This window comes from Macaca fascicularis, chromosome 4, assembly GCF_037993035.2.
Source record: "Macaca fascicularis isolate 582-1 chromosome 4, T2T-MFA8v1.1".
Classification (NCBI taxonomy): Eukaryota; Metazoa; Chordata; class Mammalia; order Primates; family Cercopithecidae; genus Macaca; species Macaca fascicularis.
The window spans coordinates 148,020,001-148,044,233 of record NC_088378.1 but is presented as its reverse complement, the minus strand read 5'-3'; the positions used below and the strand labels follow the sequence as shown (position 1 = coordinate 148,044,233).

The 24,233-nt window shown below is 44.1% G+C and overlaps 1 protein-coding gene across 36 annotated transcripts in view; it reads right to left on the bottom strand.

Moving 5' to 3' along the window:
- RIPOR2 (RHO family interacting cell polarization regulator 2) overlaps positions 1-24,233 on the bottom strand; it is a 240,215-nt gene that overhangs the window by 77,154 nt on the left and 138,828 nt on the right. For 14 of the 36 annotated variants that reach the window (XR_012434164.1, XM_065544352.2, XM_065544353.2 and 11 more), the window contains exon 1: positions 22,939-23,218. The exons of 17 other annotated variants lie outside the window; for them this stretch is intronic. The gene's annotated coding sequence lies outside the window, so the exon portion shown is untranslated. Of the gene's footprint in view, positions 1-22,668; positions 22,856-22,938; positions 23,219-24,233 lie in introns of those variants that run through there. 5 more of the 36 variants (XM_074038758.1, XM_065544354.2, XM_045390576.3 and 2 more) reach the window with 1 other exon arrangement.

Sequence of the window (24,233 nt, the reverse complement as noted above, 5' to 3'; positions counted from 1 at the left end):
ATGGACTTAAAACTAAGTCAACCCTTTCAAACTCCAGTTACATTCGTCATTTTATTCCTGTTGTTATGACAACACTTTAAAAAGCAGCACTTTAAATGCTTAACATTTAGGCATCTTATTATAGACTGGAAAATAATACATGAGGGTATAAAGTGCTGTTCCTAGGAGCTTAAAAGGGGGTCTGGTGATCATCAAGAGATGCAGCTGGAACACCTGGACTCCTTTCTCTGCTGTGTCCTCTAGAGCTCACTAACTTTGCTTTTTTCTACCCTCAGGGGAGTGAGAGCTCATCCAAGGGAGGGAAGCTTAAAGAATTTATGTGGGAAGATACAAATTATTATTCACAACCTCTATTCTGTGGTTTCATTTGTGAATAAGAAATTCACCCATGACCTTAAGTATTTTATTTTCTTGATTATAGCCTGTGTCATGCAGTTTTTAAAAGGCTGTATGTGATGATGTGTTCCAATTGATTTTAGTTGCTTATTGTTAGCTACTGGAATGACCTGTTTATGTGAATATAACTTTATAGAAGGAAATTCATAACACATAATTATTATGAAAATTAATTATTGATAAAGAGATAATGTGTTGGAGTGAACCTCTTACATGGATCAGTGACCTATTGTGTTTGTACTGTTCTCTGATAAAAACATATAAATGCTTGTTAAATTTAAAATATTATTTTTTAAAAGCAGCTAGTTGCTTTAAAACAATGTATGTCCCTATACGTAGATGTTTTTATTAAGGAAACAAGCTAGTTGAATGTTGGCACTTTCCAGTTATTATGTATTAGTAGGTTGAAAATTATCTGTCATGTTTAATTCTCTCTGCCTTGAAATAAATTTCCCTGATAATTTTACCTTGGTAGAAAAGAAGTAATTGCATCAAAAAGATACCTGCACCTGTATGGGTTTTTAAAAAATTTATTTTATTTTATTTATTTATTCTTGAGACAGAGTTTCACTCCTGTTGCCTAAGCTGGAGAGCAATGGTGTGGTCTCGGCTCACTGCAACCTCCGCCTCCTGGGTTGAAGCGATTCTCCTGACTCAACCTCCTGAGTAGCTGGGGGATTACAGGTGTGCGCCACCACGCCCGGCTAATTTTTTGTATTTTTAGTAGAAATGGGGTTTCACCATGTTAGACAGGCTGGTCCTGAACTGCTGACCTCAGGTGGTCCGCCCGCCTCAGCCTCCCAAAGTGCCAGGATTATAGGCGTGAGCCACTGTGCCCGGCCTGCACCTGCATGTTTAATGTAGCACTATTCACAATAGAACAAAACTATGGGATCAACCTAAGTTTCCATTGGGAGTTGATTTGATAAAGAAAATATGGTATATATACACAATACAATACTATTCAACCATAAAAAATAAAATGTCTTTTTTTTTGTTTGTTTTTGAGACGGAGTCTCACTCTGTCGCCCAGGCTGAAGTGCAGTGGCTCGATCTCGGCGCACTGCAAGCTCTGCCTCCCCAGTTCATGCCATTCTCCTGCCTCAGCCTCCCGAGTAGCTGGGACTACAGGCGCCCACCACCATGCCCAGCTGATTTTTTGTATTTTCCGTAGAGACGGGGTTTCACCGTGTTAGCCAGGATGGTCTCCATCTCCTGACCTCGTGATCTGCCCGCCTCAGCCTCCCAAAGTGCTGGGATTACAGGCATGAGCCACTGCGCCTGGCCAATAAAATGTCTTTTGCAGCAACATGGGTGGAACTGGAGGCCATTATCTTAAGTGAAACAACTCAGACACAGAAAGACAAATACGGCATGTTCTCACTCAGAAGTGGAAACTCAATAATGTGTACAAATGGACATAGGGTGTGGAATGATAGACCATGGAGACTTGGGACAGTGGGGAGAGGGGAGGGGAGTGATTAAGAAATTACTTCATGGACACCATGTATGTTATTTGGGTGATGTATACACTAAAAGTCAGACTTCACCACTGTGCAATCTATGCATGTAACAAAATTACACTTGGACCTTGGTACCCAATAGATTTTTTCTTTTTTTTTTTTTTAAGAGGCAAGGTCTTACTGTGTTGCCCAGGCTGGAGTATACTGGTGCAATCATAGCTCACTAAAGCCTGGAACTCCTGGGCTCAAGTGATTCTCTCCCCTTAGCCTCCTGAGTAGCTAGGACTACAGGCACATGCCACCGCTCCCAGCTAAGTTTTAAAATTGTTTGTAGAAATAGGGTCTTGCTATTTTGCCCAGGCTGGTCTCAAACTCCTGGGCTCAAAAGACCCTACTGCCTCAGCCTAGGAATACAGGGGTGGGTCACTGCACCTGGTTCCCATAAATTTATACAAAAAAAGAAAAAAAAATTATCTTGGTCTTTCTAAATGTGTGCTGTTTTGTATAAAGTCACGTGAATTATTACTGAACAAAGTATAGCTGACCAAAAAAAGTAGAGGAAGAAAACTATAACAAACTGACTCACTGCAGAACAACCCAGTGTCAAAGAGTTATTCCAGGATCTTAACAAAGTAAGGCAATGCTATGTACGTGCGTACCGTCATATGCCAGCAGTTGCAAACTTGAGTGGCTTCCCAGAGGCCTCTACACATGTCCTCTGCATGGTAATTTTAGTAAATTAAACTGCCATAAAAGGAATAGTGGTTTCATTGCTGGTCCTAGCTGCTGCATACCAAAAGGTAGCCACATGTATAACATCTGCTGAGTTATTTTTGGTTGCCAAAGACAAATAATTTGTCATTAGAATGCAAAGCAGTTAGATATAGCTACGTGCAAATATCTAGATTATTAACAAAACAGAATTATGTTCCTTTTTATTGTATATCAAGGGTGTTTAATAATTTCTTACTATTCTTTGTTTAAAGGATTTGAAGCTGTAATGACAGTAACGAGATAAAAAAAAAGGCCATCTAATTCTTATCTTTAAGTACGATATAGCATAAAGAAAGAACAAATGCTTATGCATCTGAGACTGGATCCATCAACATACAGCAAATTCCCAACGCCAAAGACAAAAGAATATATTAGAGGCATATTTGTACATGTGTGAAATGCCGTATTACTTGTATTCTGAGCCCAAAAGGCACTATCCCATTGTTTCCCCTCTCAGAGGCCCACGTAACTCCTATAATCACACCAAGCTCTCACTTAGGTTAGTGAGTTAGCTTTCACAATCCTCTTGCCTATTTATGGTCCTTAGCCAATTTACCTAGAGTGGAGTTACATCCATTCTTATTTATTTTATTTTTTTGAGACAGGGTCTTGCTCTGTTGTCCAGGCTGAAGTGCAGTGGTGTGATCTCGGCTCACTGCAAACTCCACCTCCCAGGTTCAAGTGATTCTCGTGCCTCAGCCTCCCAAATAGCTGGGACTATAGGTGCGTGCCACTAACCCCGGGTAATTTTTGTATTTTTAGTAGAGACGGGGTTTCACTATGTTGGCCAGGCTGTTCTCGAACTCCTGACCTCAAGTGATCCACCTGCCTCAGCCTCACAAAGTGCTGGGATTACAGGTGTGAGCCACATCCATTCTTACAGAGCAAGAAAATGAGGGTTGGAGACTTTTCCCAAGACTCCCATCTCCCCTAATGTACCCTCCATCACCTCACACTCACCAGTTTTAAATCCTGTTTCTCCTACATCATTCCCTATGCTTATTCCCAGGACGTACTCTATCCTCTGGGTCACACAAGAATTGTTTGAAGGCCACTTTTTAGTTTTGGGGACTCAAATCTCACTCTATTGCCTGGTCTTCTTCTGGCCCTTGTCTTTTCCATTTTTTTCTAGTTCACTGGGGAGAAAGTAGTTTTCATTCATTTTCTTGTGTCCTCATCTCATCAACCTGGGTGAAGTTATAAATAGTGGAGTAAGAGGTGCTGATTCTTTGGACAGCCTAGGAGAAATAAAGCAGGGAACAGATCTTGTCTGGAAAGATTTTCACAGGGCCTCAGAATTCTTACTAATCAAAGAATTTATTTGCGGGGAAAAAGGGTGGGAGAAGAACAAGAAGAGACGCAGGAGACAAAGCAACAGAGGCAATGTGTAGATTCTGTTTGGATTATGATGACAAACCAACTGAAAAGTCATTTTTGAGATACTTGGGATGTTTTAATATGTACTAGATATTAGATGATATTAAGGAGTTATTTACTAATTTTGTCAGGTGTAAAACGGCCCTAGGGTTATGCAAGAAAATGTACATACTTAGTTTGAGGCTACAGTGAGTTATGATCTTGCCACTGACTCCAGCATGGGCAACAGAGTGAGACCCTGTCTCTAAAAAACCAAACCAAAACAAAAGTGTGCATACTCTTGAGATACAGTGGAAGTAGGTAGAAGTGAAATCCAGAGGTCTGAATTTGCTTTAAGATACTTCAACAGCAACAATCACCAAAGGGATCGATCGAGCATGGAAAAATCTTCCCGATTTTTGTAACTGGGTGATGGATATTCAGGAATTTGTTACCTCATTTACGCTATTCCTGTGTATGTTTTAAAAGTTTATTTATTGGGTGTCTACCAGCCCACTGCTGATACGAAAAGACAATCCCAAATAGCTTAAGAGTATCAGGGCACTCATCGAGCAGAAAGTAGGTGAGGGTAGTCTCAGAGACAGTAATCCTTAACCTTTACCCCCTTTATGGAGTGCTTTAGGACACAGTGAACGTAAGAATGGGGGACATAGACTGTAGGCAACATGTGAAAACCCTTATCCTCCTCAGGTCTCTGTGCAGATAAAGATGAGGCCATGGAGAAGGGGAATGTGTCTATTTTCTCTAGAAGATTATTTGGTTTGGCCTTTTAGCCTGGTGCGTTTACTCTATCCCACTTCAAAGCAAACAAGAAGCCTATAATCTGACCACACTGGTGCTCAAATTAACTGGTTTCAATAAATTCCAGATCTAGCTAATTTTCCACTCCACTCAGGCCAACATCTGTGTAAATACAGAAGCCCCAACCAAACCGGGGAGCATCCTTCTTGGATGTGACCCAGATCAACAGGGGAAGAGAATCGTGTTGTCAGGGAACCTTAGATTTTGCCTGTATCATCTGGTTTACAGGCAGAAGCGTGTGGGGATATTCTGGGACTTTCACCATAAACAAGAGAACAGAGAGGTCCTAGGCTGTCAGGATCCAAAGAAACAAATGCACAATTTGAGCCAACTGGAAGCACTGAACTGGGTCACGGCAGCCACGCAAAAATGAAAAGATGAAATAATCTCCATGTAGGGAAGTTAGGTGTTCAAACCAACTGCCAGAGGCCTTCTCCACCATAGCGAGCTACCAAAGAATTTAGTAGCACCAGACGCTAGGAGGAGCAGGTGACCCGTTAGAGATCAAAATCAACAGAAAGAAAGGTTCATCTTCTGGTGGCTGCACAGCTGTTTGTATCTCAAATATTACTTGGAACTTCAAAGAAACCCCTTGATTGACGAGGGGCCTTCAGGACAATATTTCATGTTTGCAGATTGCACTTTTCCAAATGCTTTGGCACCTACTCTATATGCTAACAGCAACCCGTGAGTTAGGTAGGACAGTGATTATTATTCCTGTTTTACAGGAAGAAGAGGTTGCATAGAAGGGAAACTCATCTGTATTCTGAAACTGACCTGTAGGCAACTGTTCCAACAAGATTGTTAGCAGAACTGAAACTGGAATGAGGGTTTCTATCGTCCAGATGGGGTCTTGTTACTACTTATCTCCGTTCTCCTTTAGCTAAGAATGCAGAATTCCCTTACTAATAACAATTTCCTTTTCCCGTTTCTTAATTTTCTGTCAACTGGGAGGGGAGGATCATCAGTTCTCAGAATGCCCTGTGGCCCCACAAACATCATCAATCAGTACAAATCCAATTCAGTGCTCACATGGGTTAAGAACAGTGACTGGGGTCTCACTATGACCTCCTGTTCCCTGTCCCCAGGCGTTTTACTTTCATATCCCATACCATTCCCCACCACTAGGTGCTCACTGAGGGTCAACAACACAGTATAACAATAATAACAGCATTTCAGTTTCAACAAAAATAAATGGATAAATGGGTCATCTTTGCTATTCAGAGAGTAACATCCTGCACTTATACTCTTAGGGTTAAATCCACAGTCATGTTGACTGTTAGAAATGGATTTAATGGGTTTATTTGAAGACATCTGCTACATTAAAATATTTATCCTTGTCCCAATCTCTGCGTCTTCCTATTGATATAACTGTCAATAACCTCTAGAAAGAGCCTAATATAATGCACTAATTTAGAGGTTCTCAAACCAGGCCACATCTTAGAATTGCCTGGGGAGTTTTTGTTTGTTTGTTTGTTTTTGAGATAGAGTCTCGCTCTGTCGCCTAGGCTGGTGTGCAGTGGCACCATCTTGGCTCACTGCAACCTCCGCCTTCCAGGTTCAAGCTATTCTGTCTCAGCCTCCCAAGTAGCTGGGATTACAGGCGCACGCCACCACGCCCGGCTAATTTTTGTATTTTTAGCAGAGACGGGGTTTCACTATGTTGGTCAGGCTGGTCTCAAACTCCTGACCTCATTATCCGCCTGCCTCAGCCTCCCAAAGTGCTGGGATTACAGGCGCACGCCACCACGCCCGGCTAATTTTTGTATTTTTAGCAGAGACGGGGTTTCACTATGTTGGTCAGGCTGGTCTCAAACTCCTGACCTCATTATCCGCCTGCCTCAGCCTCCCAAAGTGCTGGGATTACAGGCGTGAGCCACCACGCCTGGCACCTGGGGAGCTTTTTAAAAATGTCATTGCCCAAGCCTCATTCCCAGAGATTCTGACTTAGTCTGGGGTGGGGCCTGGGTATAAGTACTTAAAAAAAAAAAAAAAAAAATTTTCCTAGGGTTTAATTTTTCTCCATACACACAGCATGCAGTGATCATGTCACATTTGCCTCCCATTCTTTTAACAGGTAAAGAAAAAAAAAAGAGTCATTCATGTTCTTTAGTCACTTGGCTTGAACTTCACTACAAAAAATATTTGAAAAAGGCATTACAGCCGGGCGCGGTGGCTCACGCCTGTAATCCCAGCACTTTGGGAGGCCAAGGCGGGCGGATCACAAGGTCAGGAGATCGAGACCACGGTGAAACCCCGTCTCTACTAAAAATACAAAAAATTAGCCGGGCGCGGTTGTGGGCGCCTGTAGTCCCAGCTACTCGGGAGGCTGAGGCAGGAGAATGGCGTGAACCCGGGAGGCGGAGCTTGCAGTGAGCCGAGATCGCGCCACTGCACTCCAGCCTGGGTGACAGAGCGAGACTCCGTCTCAAAAAAAAAAAAAAAAGAAAGAAAAAGGCATTACAAATATTTACGAGAAAAACAGGATAAAATTGTATCACTCATTCAGTCCCATACAAGGAATGGTTCTGGGAATCTTAGGATTTAAAAGAACTTCTTCATTGCATTGTTGTGAAGACTTAAAAGGAGCCCCATGTCAGGATTGGAATTTGTTGTCATCTGTTCCTGTGTTTTCCAGTGTTTCACTAACAAAACAAAAGCCTTCTACTTCAGCAGTGCTGAGACCAAAGAATCCAGCCTCCCTGGGTTTGCGGCATGGCAGCACCACTTTATACTGTGTGGCTTTCACAGGTTGCTTAAGCTTCCCAGACATATCTGTATAATAGGGATAATAAAAGAACCAAATTCATAGGTCGCTATGAAAATTATATAGGTCAATTACTAGAAAGTGCTTAAACAGTGAAAGGGTTCATTGCTGTTCTTGTTACAGTGATGAGGATATATTATCAAGTCAATTCCAGTTTACTAAAGTCTAGGTTGAGACTTCCTGCGCATCTCCTAGAGGAAAAAAAGCTTCAAAGGAGGTTGATTTCATGAATTTTATCATGTACCTGGGCTGTCATTTTTAACTACTGTGCATTCTCAACTCCCTTGAAAGTTGAATTAATAAGGTGAGATTCAATTATAGAGACTACATAATATCAGGAGGTCAAAAATAATCAGCTCTTCCTATTAAAAAATAGGCTGGGCACGGTGGCTCACGCCTGTAATCCCAGCACTTTGGGAGGCCAAGGTGGGCAAATCACGAGGTCAGGAGATCGAGACCATCCTGGTAAACATGGTGAAACCCCATCTCCACTAAAAACACAAAAATTAGCTGGGTGTGGTGGCACGTGCCTGTAATCCCAGCTACTCGGGAGGCTCAGGCACAAGAATCGCTTGAACCCAGGAGGCGGAGGTTGCAGTGAGCTGCGATTACACCACTGCACTCTAGCCTGGTGGCAGCGCAAGACTCCATCTCAAAATAAATAAATAAATAAATAAATAAATAAATAAATAAATAAATTAAGTTGGTATGAAATGTGGCACAGGATCCCAGGGTATTTTACCACCAGAAGGAGGGATTTTGAAGAGTCAATTTTCTCTGATATGATTGTGAGCTTTTCAGCGAAACCCTTCAGATAATCAGCTGCTCTGAACATTTTCTTTTTGAAGAACGCCATTCACACTGTGTATTTCTCAACCCTCATCCCAAGACATTGGAAGTGAAAATACAGGGAGCCATGAATGTGGGCATTGAGTCTAATCAAATGGGATGAGCAGAGTTCAGAATGTGAACTAGGCAATGTCTTTCACAAATGACATGCATTCACTTAAGAATGCATTTCGATTCCTAGGAGGGCCAGAAATTTTTTCTGTACCAAAAATACATCATTTGGCAGGATGAGTCTATTGTTTGAGTCAGCAGTGCGGGTGTTCCAGCCCCAGGAGCAGATGCCCTCCAACTGTTCAGACTGGGGTATTCAGGGTGAAGAGAGAAGGGGCCACAGCATGGACAGGTGGCTGCACACAGCCAGTCATAGCACCCCTCCCCCTCTGCCATCCTCCACATTTGGATTCCGGATTACACTGTGTGCCACAATTAATATTCGCAGCAGGAAATGGCAAGTATCAAATTTACCAGTTAGGTTTCTGTTAGCACTTCCAGAGTCAAGGAAAATTGTTTAATAAGGGCATTTGTCTTAGTAAATGAAAGTTCGCCTAAACTTTACATGTGTATATATGACATATTTCCTGAGAGTTGACTCTGAGGCAATTTCATGCCATCATACTGCTCATTAACAGAGGGCCTTAAGTTACAGAGAATCTTAAAGATGGTCACAGTTAGTGTTTTTATTTTTATTTACTTGTTTACTTATTTTTTGAGACAATATCTGGCTCTGTTGCCCAGGCTAGAGTGCAGCGGCGGGATCTGGGCTCATTGCAATCTCCGCCTCCAAGGCTCAAGGGATTCACAGCCTCCCAAGTAGCTGGGACTACAGGCACACACCACCATGTCTGGCTGAGGCAGGAGAATTGCTTGAACATGGGAGGCGGAGGTTGCAGTGAGCAGAGATCGCGCCATTGCACTCCAGCCTGGGTGACAGAGGGAGACCCAGAAGAAAGAGAGAGAGAGGAAAGAAGGAATGAAGGAAGAAAAGAAGGAGGGAGGGAGGAAGGAAGGGAAGGAAGGAAGAGAGGGAGGGAGGGAGGGAGGGAGGGAGGAAGGAAGGAAGGAAAGAAAATCAAGCCAAAGTGTAGTGCTAGGCACAAAGTATGCACTCAGTTAAATGACACCTCTTATCCTATTATTATCATCATCATCACTAAGGTCAAGGGTAAAAAGACAAATGGCCTTATCTAAACAAAGCTTTGTGTTTTTATGCTTTGCTATGTTTTCCTAATTAAGTTGGTCTTACTAGAATCTATAACCTGAAGCGATAAGTTCTGGCACAGTAATAAGATTATTATGAAGTTGTAACTCCATTGTCTAAGCTGAGCTCCTCTGTGAGGGGGTGTGGGGCAAGGGGTAAGTCATCTTCAACTCACCCTGCTAATATTTTCTGCAGATAAAATCTGATTATGGCAAGTAAAGTTGCCTTAGATAAGTTGTATCACTTTTTCTCAAAAAAGGGCTATTGAGGGCCAAATAGAGATCTTCCTTTTTCTCTTCGTGAAATTGCCTTTGGTTGGCCTTTTTTGGATCTTTAGAGAGGTTGATAGAGGGATAAGAAAATAAGAATGAGGCCAGGCGCGGTGGCTCACGCCTGTAATCGCAGCACTTTGGGAGGCCAAGGCGGGCAGATCACAAGGTCAGGAGATTGAGACCACGGTGAAACCCCGTCTCTACTAAAAATACAAAAAATTAGCCGGGCGCGGTTGCGGGCGCCTGTAGTCCCAGCTACTCGGGAGGCTGAGGCAGCAGAATGGTGTGAACCTGGGAGGAGGAGCTTGCAGTGAGCCAAGATCGCGCCACTGCACTCCAGCCTGGGTGACAGAGCATGACTCTGTCTCAAAAAAAAAAAAAAGAAAAAGAAAAATAAGAATGAAGATCAACGTGCAAGGTGTTGCCTCTTGAACTTCACTGCAATGAACTAGCTCAATTTAACCTCCCGTGTATACGTTCCCATATAAGATATTACTTTTACAGTTCATCACTAAGGGAATGTGTCCTTTAAGGAACTGCTGTGTTTTGTATGCCCATCTTTCTGCTAGCAGTAACTTAGGTGATAACTTCCTATGTTCCCCTTTCTGCCTGGTTACAAGGAAGCTCAGAGTAAAATTTACTGCTCTGTCATAACAAGAACATACTTACTTTCTCTGGCTCCTCCTTTTGATACTGGTATTCTCCTTTCAAAATTGTTCATTATTGTAACCTGTCTCAACTCAGCATCAGGGAGTAGTTTTTTTTGTTTTTTGTTTTTTCAGTAAACTTGAACCACCTCTTCTTAGTCTTCTCTCAATTACTAGGTGTGAGTTCAAAGAGGCCTTAGCAGCTATCTATTGCTTGACAAAAGTCACAGGGAAATTTCCACTGATGTCCATTCATTGCCCCATAATTTGTTCCAGCTGTTTGTTTCAGATTTTGGAAGCCACTGGATCATGGAGGTTCAGGGACAATGTGGGAACAAGTAATGTGATCATTACTGTAAGTCTCCCATAAATCTTGATAAAGGAAATACTCATCATTCCCATTGAATTATCCCCATAAAGGAAGTTGTACTCAGGCTAACATGGGGCCCATGAAGATAACTTCTCCTGCACTGATTTGAAAAATGGGCACTTCTGGAAGAGATAAAATATGAGTTAAGTCAGTGAATCACAGCTATTGTTCTGGAAATTATATTCAAATCTAGTCAGTCCAAATCCGAGAACTCTATTTGTGATGCAAATCAAAGAAAGAAAAATACTTCTACTTAGCAAACCAATGCAATTTTGCATATCATTCAGATTGGTTACCACTTTAAATCTTTTCTGATAGAGAGATAGAAGGGTAAACCATGCGTGAATTAACCACATCTGACGCTATTCATTTTCCTTCAACTGCAGGTAATTATCCTGCATAATTCTCCTATGCATAAATTAAAACTGCATGAATTAACAATGAGCTTGTTTTCCTACATTCAGTAATTAAGACAAAATTGATCAAGGGATACTTTACATGTGGGCACGGATCAGACAAAAGTCCTCACAAAAGACAAGGAATGATTCCTTTATTCTCTCAGGTTTGTTTTTTCTCCATTTCCCTCCCCTTTTGTGGGGTTGATCAGATCTCTGAGGCGTCAATCGTTTGCAAGAGGAAGGAGAAGGCACACCACTGACATGGCGTTATTTATCAGGATGCATTGCTTACTTGGAGAAAAAGTGCCCATGTCGTTTCCCGATGATAGGGCATCTTTGCAGACACACTGCTTACCCAGCTGGAATAATGAACCTCGCAGATAGAGGATGTGAAAAATCTTCTTCTTGATTATAATAGAAGCCTAAAGAGTCTCATTAACACCTTGATAGCAACTGAGAACCTCAGCCTGCGTGGACAGTCTCTGTTTCAAGTTGCTAAGCCAAAAGATCTGGCAGCCACAACTCAGCTAAGTTTATGTGGGAGAACTCGGGCTTTTTGAACATGCTACAAACTGGCAGTTGCTGTGGGAACTGTGGCTCTGAATTTGGAGTCTGTGTATTTACATCCACAGTCGCAGCACAGCCCAGACTCTGATGCCAGACGGCCTAGGTTTAGAACCAAGCTCTGCCTCTTAGTAATTTTTCAGAACCTCCATTCTCTCATCTATAAAATGGAGTAATTACCTCAGGGTGTTATGAGCACCCAATGAATTAGTACATGTACCTGGCACATTAGCAATGCTGTTTAGTGATATTTAGTGATAACTATTACTTTTATAATAATATAAAACATGTTTATATAGATTGGGTGTTTCATTGTATGAGAAGCTTGGCTAGGCGTGGTGGCTCCCATCTGTAATCCCAGCACTTAGGGAGGCTGACGCAGGGGAGATGCTTGAGCCCAGGAGTTCGAGACCAGCCTGGCCAACGTGGTGAAACCCCATCTCTACAAAATATACAAAAATTAGTTGGGTGTGGTGGCATTAGCCTGTGGTCCCAGCTACTCAGGAGGCTGAAGGGGGAGGATTGCTTGAGCCCAGGAGATTGAGGCTGCATTGAGCTGTGATCTGGCCACTGCGCTCCAGTCTGGGTGACAGAGTGAGACTCTGTAGCTTTCTGTCAATATGCAATATGAGATATGTGTACACATATCTGTAATTCAGAATTTGCATTTATTTGTTGGGTTTTTTTGTCTTGCTTTTTGTCGTCATTGTTGTTTTAAGAGAAGGGCTTGTCAGAGCTGGACTTGAACTCCTGGGCTCAAATGATCTTCCCACCTCAGCCTCTGGAGTAGCTGGGACTACAGGCACAGACCACCACACCTGCCTTAGACTTTGTATTGTTTTTGAAAATTTCAATGGCTTCAAACTCCTCTTGTGTCCAGGAAGGCCTTGCCTCTGTACCTATACTCAGGATCCTATGATTGACCTAAAGGGAGATGATAGAGGGAAGGTCATTTTTACCATATGTAGAATCTTATGTGCCAGGCTTGGTCAGGCTTATACTCCCCCAGCTGGATTATAAAGGAGTGAAACGAGTCCCCGACACGAAAAACTATGCATCCTTTCAATAGGGCCTTTTTCAGTACCTTTAGCCTGATTATTGTATATTCACATTTATGAAAACATCTTGAGTTAATGCGGCCCCTTAGTCCCTTCCTGCTTTGGCTATTTTCTTCCATCAGTGAAGGAAAGAGCCATTTTGTGACAACCAAAGAACAAAACCAAAACAAAACAAAAATTACATCTGGAAAACATCCTAATGTGAAGAAATACACATTGAGGATCTGGAAAAAAAAAATGACCCTTAAAAAAGAAACACCACGTGCCATTTCTATCCTATTTTAGGCCAAAGACCATTATGACAAAATTCAAAGGGCAAACTTTTTTTGGAATGTCATGGGAGCCTGAAAAGGGAGCCAATTCCTGACCTTTATGTCATTACAGGGGCAGGTTTCCATTTGCAAAACCAAGTGTCCAACTGAGGACATGAGTCATGTTGTAAGAGAAAATGATCATACTTTGAATAGGCCACAGTTTGGTGACTGAAGAGGGACGGCAGGCAGAACAAATCACCTCTCCTCCCTTCAGAGAAACACTGTTTTTTGCTGCCTCCAGGCTGGCCAAGTGAACCTCCCGGGGTGGGAGCCCCCAGTGAGGAGTCAGAACATCTCAGCGCTAACCAGCTAATCCATTCGTTTGGTTTCCTAATTTGTGAAATTAGAGACATTGATGTTACATCACAGGGTTGTTCTGTGGTTTAAATGAGACCATGGTTGTAAAAGTTGTTGAAAACTGCAAAAATCCACAGAGATATAAGGCACTATCACTTGGACTAAAGTATCGTGATGACTATCCTCAACTGGACCTGGAACTTAAACTTGAGGAACAGCAGACTTTAGGTATCAAAGAAAAAGGGTTGTGCAGAAGAGAAGTGGTAGAAAAGGGCCGGGCGTGGTGGCTCATGCCTGTAATCCCAGCACTTTGGGAGGCCAAGGCAGGCGGATCACGAGGTCAGGAGATCCAGACCACGGTGAAACCCCGTCTCTATTAAAAATACAAAAAATTAGCCGGGCGCGGTGACGGGCACCTGTAGTCCCAGCTACTCGGGAGGCTGAGGCAGGAGAATGGCGTGAACCTGGGAGGCGGAGCTTGCAGTGAGCCAAGATCGCGCCACTGCACTCCAGCCTGGGCGACGCAGCAAGACTCTGTCTCAAAAAAAAAAAAAAAAAAAAAAGAAAAAAGAAAAAAAGAAAAAAAAAGAAGTGGTAGAAAAGGAAACAGCAGCAGTCAGCTGGCTGGAGGAAGTAAGGGATCGCCAGCTGTGGCAGAATGTACTGCAGGTGTCAGAGCATAGTCAATAATCCAATTACTTCTTCTTTTTCTTTTCTTTTTTCGCTTTTTTTTTTTTTTTTTTTTTGAGATAGAATTTCACTCTTCTTGCCCAGGCTATAGTACAGTAGCATGATCTTGGCTCACTGCAACCTCTGTCTCCTGGGTTCAAGTGATTCTCCTGTCTCAGCCTTCTGAGTAGCTGGAATTACAGGCACCCGCCACCACGCCCGGCTAATTTGTTTGTATTTTTAGTAGAGCCGGAGTTTTACCATGTTGGTCAGGCTGGTCTCGAACTCCTGACCTCAGGCAATCCACTCACCTCAGCATATCAAAGTGCAGGGATTACAGGAGCAAGTCACCGTGACTGGCACTTTTTCTTACTGGCATTCTTTTCTTCTCTTTTTCTGCATCTCCTAAGTGGGCCCCCAATTTGAGGACACTACCTGAAGTATGGTTTGTACTACCTATACTTGCTACACTGAGAAAGATCTGCTTTGAAAAGAAGTTATTTGGATTCCTGTTTGTTCACATGCTAGATTAGCCAGTTTGAAACAACTCCTTCTCCATGGTACCAACTCCACTTTCCCAAATCCTCCCCCGACAAACAAACCAAAATGTGCAACAGTTTGCTTCTAATATACAATTTAAGAATGGATTTCTTAGACCAATATTCTGCAGGCGGAGAAGGTGAGCTTTAGATTTGGCTGTTCTGTGACTGCTACTATCATGTTATTTACCTCACAGGGAAGAAATTTGATAGGAATAACACAAGACTGTGGTCATATTTGACCTTTTTCTGTGTCTGGCCGTATAAACCGATCTAGTTATTTATTGCTGTGTGACAAATCATTCCAAAATATAGTGGCCTGAAACAACAGCAGTGAGTCAGGAATTGGGAAGGCCTCTGCTAGACAGTTCTGGCTCACGGTCTCTCCTCAGTCAGATGGTGGCTGGACATGGAACAGCAGGGTTTGGAGGAGCTGGGGGCTGGCCAGGCATCTTCCTCTTTCTCATCTTCTCAGTTCTCTCTATGTGATCATAGAGAGGTAGCTTGGGCTTCCTCCTAGCATGGTAGTCTCAGGATAGTCAGACTGCTTGCATGGCAGCTGCTAACTTCAAGAGTTAGTATTCCAGCCAGTAAGGTAGAAGGTGAATGTTCTTTTATGATCTAGCCTTAGAAATCACATTCTCTATTGATTGAGAAAGCCACAGTTTTGAGGGGAGAGAAAATAAACCCCCATCTCTCAATGTATCAGAGTCACTTTATTGAAAGATCATGTGGGGTGGGAGTTATTACTGAGGGTATCTTTGGGAAAATATAATCTGCCAATCTGCCATATGGACGGGCTGTAAGTAGTTAAAGGTTAAATTGCAGAAAGTCAGTATTTATCCCTGATATGGATACTTACATAAAATCTCTCCTTAATCTCCAGATAGCAACTTTTTTGTTTTTTTTTAACTTATTTGTTTATTTTTAAATTTTTATGGGTACACAGTAGGTGTGTATATTTAGGGGATACATGAGATATTTTGATAGAGGCACATAATAAATAATAATTACATCAAGGTTAATTGGGGTATCCTCCAGAGAGTAACTTCTAATGTGGTAAAACAGGCAACTATTCTGATGCCTCTCCCCTACCTCCCCTTTTTATCTTAATGACTTAACACCTGTTAAACTTCCTAAAAATCTCAGGCATCCACTTGTGTTCTGCCACATGCTACTGTCCCTCAGAGAAGGATTGTGCCATGGACATACACCTGCAGCTCCCCAAGTTCCTCATGACTTTCACTGGCAGCTGCACCAGATACAGTGATCGGCACTCAGCATCGTCTCAACCCCTTTTTGCTGCCTTCCTTACTGGAGCTGGGAAGCTGAAAACTGCACTGCCCAGAATCCCCTGCAACTAGGATTCCATGTGTGAGTTGGGGTCTCTGTCAAATGCACTTGCACAAGATTGAAGGTAGAAGCGAGGGCAAGGCTTGTGTGTATGAGTTTCAGATGGCTGCTGTAACAAATTGCCACAATTTTACTGGCTTAAAGTGAAAATGACACATATTTACAGTTCTGGAGGACAGAAGTCTAAAATGGGTCTCACTGGACTAAAATCAAAGTGTTGGCAGGTATGGCGGTTCGAGGAGAAAATCTATTTCCCTGCCCTTTCTAGCTTCTAGAGGTCACCTGCATTCCTTCCCTTGTGGCTCCTTCCTCTATCTTCAAAGTTAGCAATGTTCCATCTCCCTGATCTTCTTCCATAGTCTCATTCCCTCTGACACAGCAGGAGAAGGTTCTCTGTTTTTAAGGACAAATAGAATTAGGTTGGGCCCAACTGGGTAATCCGGGATACTGTCAAGTCCTTGACTTAATCACATCTACAAAGTCCCTTTTGCTATGTAGGGTGACATAGTCACAGGTTCCAGGCATTAGGACATGGACATCTTTGGGGGTTGGATGCGCATTATTTTGCTTACCATAGCAGACTTCTGCTTCTTCTATTGTCACTGCTGGCAGCCACCTTCATGGAGTATCTGCTTTTTCTGTAGTGGCTTCCTGGCTGGCTTTTTCCTGACCATGCTAGTGGTAGTCTCATTCTGGAGCCAGTAGCTTCTCAAATCAGTGCATAGCTTCTTTTGTTTTTGGAGATGGAGTCTCAATTTGTTGCCCAGGCTGGAGTGCAGTGGTATGATCTCTGCTCACTGCAACCTCTGCCTCCCAGGTTCAAATGATTCTCCTACTTCAGCCTCCCTAGTAGCTGGGATTACAGGCGTATACCACCGTGCCCAGTTAATTTTTGTATTTTTAGTAGAGATGAGGCTTCACCATGTTGGCCAGACTGGTCTCAAACCCCTGACCTCCAATGATCCACCTGCCTCATCCTCCCCAAGTGCTGGGATTACAGGTGTAAGCCACCATGCCCAGCCAGTGCACAGCTTCTTGAGTATAGGTTACGCAGTGGCTCCAGTAGCCCTGTTTTACAATGTACTTTTCTTAGGTGTTCCAAAAAGCTCAACCTAGAGTGTGTTTCCTTATCCTTCAACTTAGAGAGTGTTTAGTTGGCCTTCCTGGCCCAACCATCCTGTAACCCATTTTATTTTAGATCCTTTCTGCTGAGTAGACTCTAATCTCTGCAACTGAGCCCTGATGAATGTTGGATCACCTGTGGGTGTCCATCACCTCAGCTTCAACTCTCTTTTTTTTATAAGCTCCACTTATTTCTCAGGATGAAGCATCACTGAGAAAACTCTAGGTTAGATGAGAACTTGGGAGGATACAGATCAAAATGGCTAAAATGGTGCCAATAACCTTATAAACTAAAAGTATGGCACTGCAATTCAAGGGTTACAGCTGGTAGTTATCTTGGAATCTTCACATAGGATAGGTTAACCTTGAACCTCTGCATATCAGCAGGGCACCTTGTGTGAGTATACATTAATTGGAAGGTAGACTGTCACAGCTAAGGCCAAGGCCAAGTCATTCCAGGACTTCATATGTAGCAAAAAGTAGAGAAATCAAATGTCATACTGGGATTGACCTCTTGGGAGTTGCACTAGCTCCAGGGGCTCCAGGAAGCTGTCACTTTGAATTTATTTCTCCTAGTAGGAGGAGGAAAATCACGGGTGCTTTTAGTGTTTCTCTGCCTTGCTTTTGTATTTCTCAGGTACTCTCCCCACTTTTCTGCCCTTGCCTTCCTTCCAAGAGCTCACCTGGAAGCCAAGGTCAGAAGGAGACAAGCTTGAAGAGAATGGAGTCATTGTTTCTTCATTTAATATCCAAAACAATTTGTTTGAGAAGGAAGAGATCACTTCCAGGGGTAGAGGTAAAGGCCAATAACATTAAACCCAAAAGTTAAGAGGCAAATACAAGAAAGAATTAAAAGACACTGTTGTTTTTCTGTACATAAAGTTGGTTTTCGGTATGGTCATTGGCCAACCTTGTTCTAGTATCATCATCATTAATAGTAGCCTTGTTTCACAATTGTTCTTATCTGACCTTCCTTGCAAGACATGCCTTTTGACTGTCCCTAACTTTCCTACCTTCAGTCTTGATCTTAAATCTAGGTTCACAGGCAGTTAGTTAATAGTTGATACCTATCATCAGGTAGGCAGCATGCAAGTCCCAAGGATATAGGAACAAACAAAACAGATCCTCTGTGCCTTCAGGGAGCTCACAGTCTTCCCAGTCTTTTTGTCTGGTAACTATTCCCTTTTCCTTTCAGTTTACCTGTAATCTTAGAATAGGCACATGAATGAAATCTTCATTGACTACTCCAACCACAGCCTTCTTCCTCTGACCTCTCATAGTCCTTTTCTCTAGGGTGACTATGTGATTGCAACACTTCTGAGTGAAAGGTGGTGCTATTAATAATTATGCTGCAACAACAGGTGTCTATGGGGCAAACCAGGACATCCAGTCACCCACAGCACACTATCCAACTCAACTGTGCTCCTCCTACTTCTCCACCAGACTGTGCTCCCTAGAAGGTATAATTAATATCTTACACTTTTTCTTTTTCTTGAGGGCTTCACTCTGTCACCTAGGCTGCAGTACAGTGGCATTATCTCTGCTCACTGCAGCCTCGACCTTCCAGGCTCAAGTGATCCTCCCACCTCAGCTTCCAGAGTAGCTGAGACTACAAGCATGCGCCACCATGTCTGGCTAATTTTCCCTTCCCTCCCCTCCCCTCCTCTTCTCTCCCCTCCCCTCCTCTTCTCTCCCCTCCCCTTCCCTTCCCTTCCCTTTCTGAGATGGGGTTTCACCATGTTACTCAGGCTGGTCTCAAACTCCTGGATTCAAGTGATCTTCCCACCTTAGCCTCCTAAAATGCTAGGATTACAAGTGTGCGCCACCGCACCCGGCCAATATATTATACTTTTATGTTGAATGACATGTCTAACTTTGTCCAGACCTTAGAATAATAATTGCCCAGTAAGCACATGCTTAAATTGAAACAAAAGTGGGATTCTCCTAAATTATGTAACATTACAGACTTGAACTTAAAATCCACCTCAGAATTAAAAATGATTGCAAATCAGTTTTAGAATGCTAAACGATGTAAAAAATACTTCCTTTGAGACTCCTCTCTCCTTGGTCTGGTAGAGAACTCATTTTGATCTAATGGAACACAACATAGAAATATTGCACCTCATTTGCTTTCACTGTTGAAAAAAAATCTAATTTCCCTTTTAATTAATGTAATGAACTTGTGAAAACATTCATCCCCTCCACACAGCACTCATCAGTTCATGTAAACAGTGCACAATAAAATAAATTGGAGCAGCTTCTTTTCTTCATAGTGTTCCGGGTTTCCTTTGAGGGAATTAAATCCAGCACAGGGCCATGTGTAAATGATCTTTTTTCTAGATAGCCTGCTGCACTCAGGAAAACATTGATTATTTTTAGGGAATGTTTCCAACCTAAGTGAGATGAGTTTACTGTGACCAAAAAGCAAAACAAAACAAGACAAAAACCTGGACCGTGAACCTACAGAAGAAGTTGGTGGCTGCAGAAAGGAGACACAGAAGAGGGAAGAGGACATGTGAGGGTTTCATGCTTAATTCTCTGGAGATACATGATGCATTGAGTGATTTTGTTCAATTGAATCAACTTGAAGGCTTCCATATGCATAACAGTGAGATTCTCGTTTTCAGGGGAAAAATGTCGTTTCAAGAAACTGCCTATAAGTAAATGAAATGAAGAAACGAAGCTAAAAGAAGGGCTCCTTCCAGATGAAAAGGCATATACTCATGATCATTCTCCTTTTCTGAACAGATCTTTCGAATAATCACATTGCAGGGTGTTTACATGACAACTGCTTTATGACACCATTCTTCACCTAGGTTTGCCTTTGGGGAGCCAATTATGAGCGACTGGGCTATCTGTACCTCCTCTCCCCACCCCCACCCCAATTCCCTTGCTCCATTGTCTGTTTTCAGCTGGTATTCTTTTCTGGTTGAATGGCCACAAACACAAGCTGTCTATCTCTCCCAGCTCATGGAGCTCAGCTTGGCAGATGAAAATAACCCTGTTTAAGGAGCTGTTCACAAGCACGAGGCCCTGCTCACAGGACCACCAGTGCAGGAAGCCCAAGTAGAAAGTCAAATCTGCCATTGCCCTGAGGAGCACCCATTGTGTAAATAAAATGGACTTTCACTTCTATCACCACTTCCTCCCAAGAAAAGCAAGGAACTGTTTTTAGACTTCTGACTTCTTTTCAGAATGAAAACAGATAATCTATTGAATGCAATAAATGATTAAATAAAACTCTGGTTTGCAAACCCTTCAACCCAAGGGACTGTTGTATGTACAATTCAACTATTTAATATAAAATCTGAAATCTGTGCTATTCACCCTGCACAGTTGCCTTTGTCTATATTTTAGTCTCTTGACAGAGGGGTGAACCAATAATCTGTGAATTAACACAAAATGTAACAGAGAAGTGTCTTGGTAATACTTACAAGTGGGCATGTGGTTGATATAACAGTTGGGCTGTGGGGTTTTATCATAATAGGGGTGTTTCCACTTTAGTGACCTCATATTTAGAGAAGGACACTTGGCAGTCATTAGCAGGGCCCCAGGTCAATGGGTATCGATACTAAAGAGCAGAATTTTTATGCGAGTTTAGCTAACAAGACCCACAGATATAAATACCTCCCTCCACCCACCCCCAGCCTCCTTGGCTTCTCCAGGTCAACCTTGGGTGGGTCCCTTGTCTGCTGGAAATAACTTCACTTTGCAGTTAACAAAAGGAAGGAGAGCCATTTCTGGAATTGTGTTTGGGTAATCAGAATTCTATGCAAGTCCCTAGTGCATGCTTTTGGTTTTCCTTCTCTCTAGCTTGGTATTTCTTTATATTTATACTAAGGATAAAATATTCAAAGAGAAATCTCACATTAGAGTGTCAGAGGAAGAGGGAAGCAACAGCAACTGGGGGGTCCTTTGGAAAAGCAAAATGTGCAGTATGTTTTTACTAAACAGATTCTCCAATGTTCAAGTTTTCAAATGTTTGGATGCAGTAAATTTTTGGACAGGCAGATGCATTACCTTCCTGGGGAAAAGACACAATTTGACACTATTGTAACTGAAGGGGAAGCTGAGCACAGAAAGCTAATCCTGAGTGCTGGGAGATGGAGGCTTCAGATAGGGGACTTCCTCAAGCCGCTGTTTCCCTAAGTTGGCACATCCCTGCAGTTTGTTCCTAGAGAAGGATAACTACTGATGCTTCCTAATTAACCACTGGAGAATAGCCTTGATGGTGCTGGTTCTCGGAGAGTTCATGGCTGACATCCCCTGCTGTGACAGCAGCTAAAATACAATTTGATGAAGGTAGATGGTGTGAGTGGGCAAGCTCAGAGGCTGGTCCAAAATGGCTGGAGGAGCAAGGGGAAGAGGGGAATTGAATGAGTGGGAATACCCGGGCAGGGGAGGGAAGGAGGTGGGTACACTCTTAGAGCAAGACAGACCCGATAGAAAACAAAAGGGAAGAAATGATTGTGTGTCAGGTAACAATCCGGCAGACGCTCACACAGGATGCCCCCAGTCCCGTAGAGATGGCCAAGTACAATTTCTTCAGAATGGGGGCAGTGATTAGTCACAATCCTAGATCTTCTACCAAGTGTGTGGACATAAGAGGGTAAGAAGTGGGGAGCAGGGAGGAAACAGCTCCAACATTTATTTTAAGACAGTCACAACTGTTTTCCCAGATCAAAAGCTTGAACATTTTTCCTCAGTCACTCAAGCAACATGTAGGTATTTCCAAGACAAGGACCTGGGAGCCTACCAATCTCACTCTGTGCCACCCCCATCCCAGCAGAATTAGCCCGATTCTCCTGCTTTTCCACTTGCTCTCCAGGGAGCTGTCACTTCTCACAGCACCTCTGCCACCTTAACACCTGATGACTTCTGCTTACCTAATTTCAAAATGCACCTACTCCCTTTGAACGTGAGGGGTCTCTATCTGCTGCCCACTGCCCTGTGAGAGGGAGCTAGAAGGTCATCGTCTCCGGCAAGAGAGCTGCACATGCTCCCCTTGGCCAGCCCCCTCCCAAGCCACGGATACCTGCTAGGGTGCTCCTGTCCTCAGGTGCATCCCCTCCCCCCATCTTTCCAGACACAGGTCGGCATCGAAGCAACACATTTTTTCCTTTCTTGCCCCTCTTCCCAATTCTCATCCTCCCATTCCACCTGGCCAATTTGGAATTCACACACGGTGAGGAAGGAGCTGGTTCACAGTCCAGCTCAATCGGGCAGCCCGGGGGCAAGTGAAGACCCTTGAGACTGCTATCAGCCCTGAGCCGGATTCCCCATAGGCTCTGCGAATGCCGAAGTCGTTCCGTGCCAGGGGGCCACCCAGGACTCCCATCTGGGGGCGCTCGCACACATACCCCTCCCTGACTCCCAGGGCCCGGCGCTTCCTCGCCCCAGAAATGTCCCAACGCCGGGCAATGCTGTGGGCCCCTCTAACCTTGGCCCGTTCCTCCACTCTCCAGGGCATCCTTCAGTTCTGCTTGCAAAAAGTGCGCGTGCCCCTTTCGCTTAGCAACTTCCCGACTGTACCCTGCGGGCTTCAGATGCCCGAACCCACCAGGGTGGTGGAAGCCGAGGACGCTCCAGTTTCAACAGCTGCTTAGCATGCAACGCTCATTCAAGTCGAGGACACCCCTCCCCACACAGACCTCACCGGGTTGTAAGCAAAATCAGAAGCTAAAAAGGAGAAATGAAAAGGTGAACCTACCTAACGACGACGGCTCCTTGTCATGTCAGGGGCACACTCAGGGTTCTCTGGCATGGCATATAAAAGCCTCCGCACCAATGCAACGCCCGGAGCTGCCCGCACCTCCGGCTTTGCAGACAGCCTGAGCTCGCTCACTTGGGTGAAGGGGACCCCGGGAGGCAGTCGGGTGGACGCGAGCTGTCCGCAGCGCCGGCTGCCCTGCCGCGTCCGCTCGCAGCAGCTGCGGCGCGCGGGCTGAAGTTGCGGGGCTGGCGGGCGAGAGGGTGGCGGAGCGCGGAGCGAGAGCGGCGGAGCGGGCTGAGGGGCGGGAGCCGTGAGGAGGGGGAGGCGCGGCGCGGGGGCCGGCGGCGTCACTTGTGCTGGGAGGGGAGGGGAGGGCGGGTGGAGACAGCTGCTTGACAGCTACTTCAGCCCAACTCCAGGAGGCTGCGCTTCGGTGCCTGCTTCCAGCTGATCGCCGGCACGCCAGGCTTCTTTGCAAGAGCTGGCGCGGCAGCTTTGGAGTGATCCGTGGAATTGCGCCGGGGAGCGAGCCCGGTGGATCGAGCGCGCTGGAGGGAGACGGCAGAGTAAAGGAGCCGACGCAAGGAAAGGCCCTTTCAGCTAACGTTTTGGGATCTTTTATACAGGCTGGGCTGTGCACTGAAAAAAATGAGGCGGTAGTGTGTGGGGTGGGGGCGGTGTGGGGGTGAGGTTGGTTGCCCACGGCAAGCGTTGTGCTGGAAAGCCCCGCTGGGGAGGGCTGCTTCGTAGGGCATTCTCTCTAGCGGGGCTGCTTTGGACACAGCTCTCATAAAGATGGCAGAAGCAGAATTGTTTTTTATTTTGCTCTGGTGGATTTGAATTATAAAGGTTTCCTTTGGGAAAAGCATGGGTCTGCCTGAGAGACAGCCATTCCCAAAAAAGGGCCTTTTGGAGTGGAAACTGTATGGAACTGGGAGTCGACAAGGGCCCAGGGACAAGGCCCTGACTCAGTCTCCATCCTTACACAGGGATTCCCTGCTGTGCCTCAGTTTCCTCATCTGTTAAGTGATCATAATGAATAAATTGTGCATTTAGAATATGTTAACTAGAAAATACCACAAGACACACCCACTACCTCCCACACCACTTGAGATTCAGTCACCTTGTGAAAGGATCAGTAAGAATCAGTGAGCTGAGACGTTAACCGAAAGGGAACATCCTAGCAGACGTGTCAACATGGGAAACATCCACAACCAGTCATAGTCTGGGCACTGCATCCTTGGGCTGAAATACCAAGCAGCCAGAACCATCGCCTGATAAACTGTGTCATA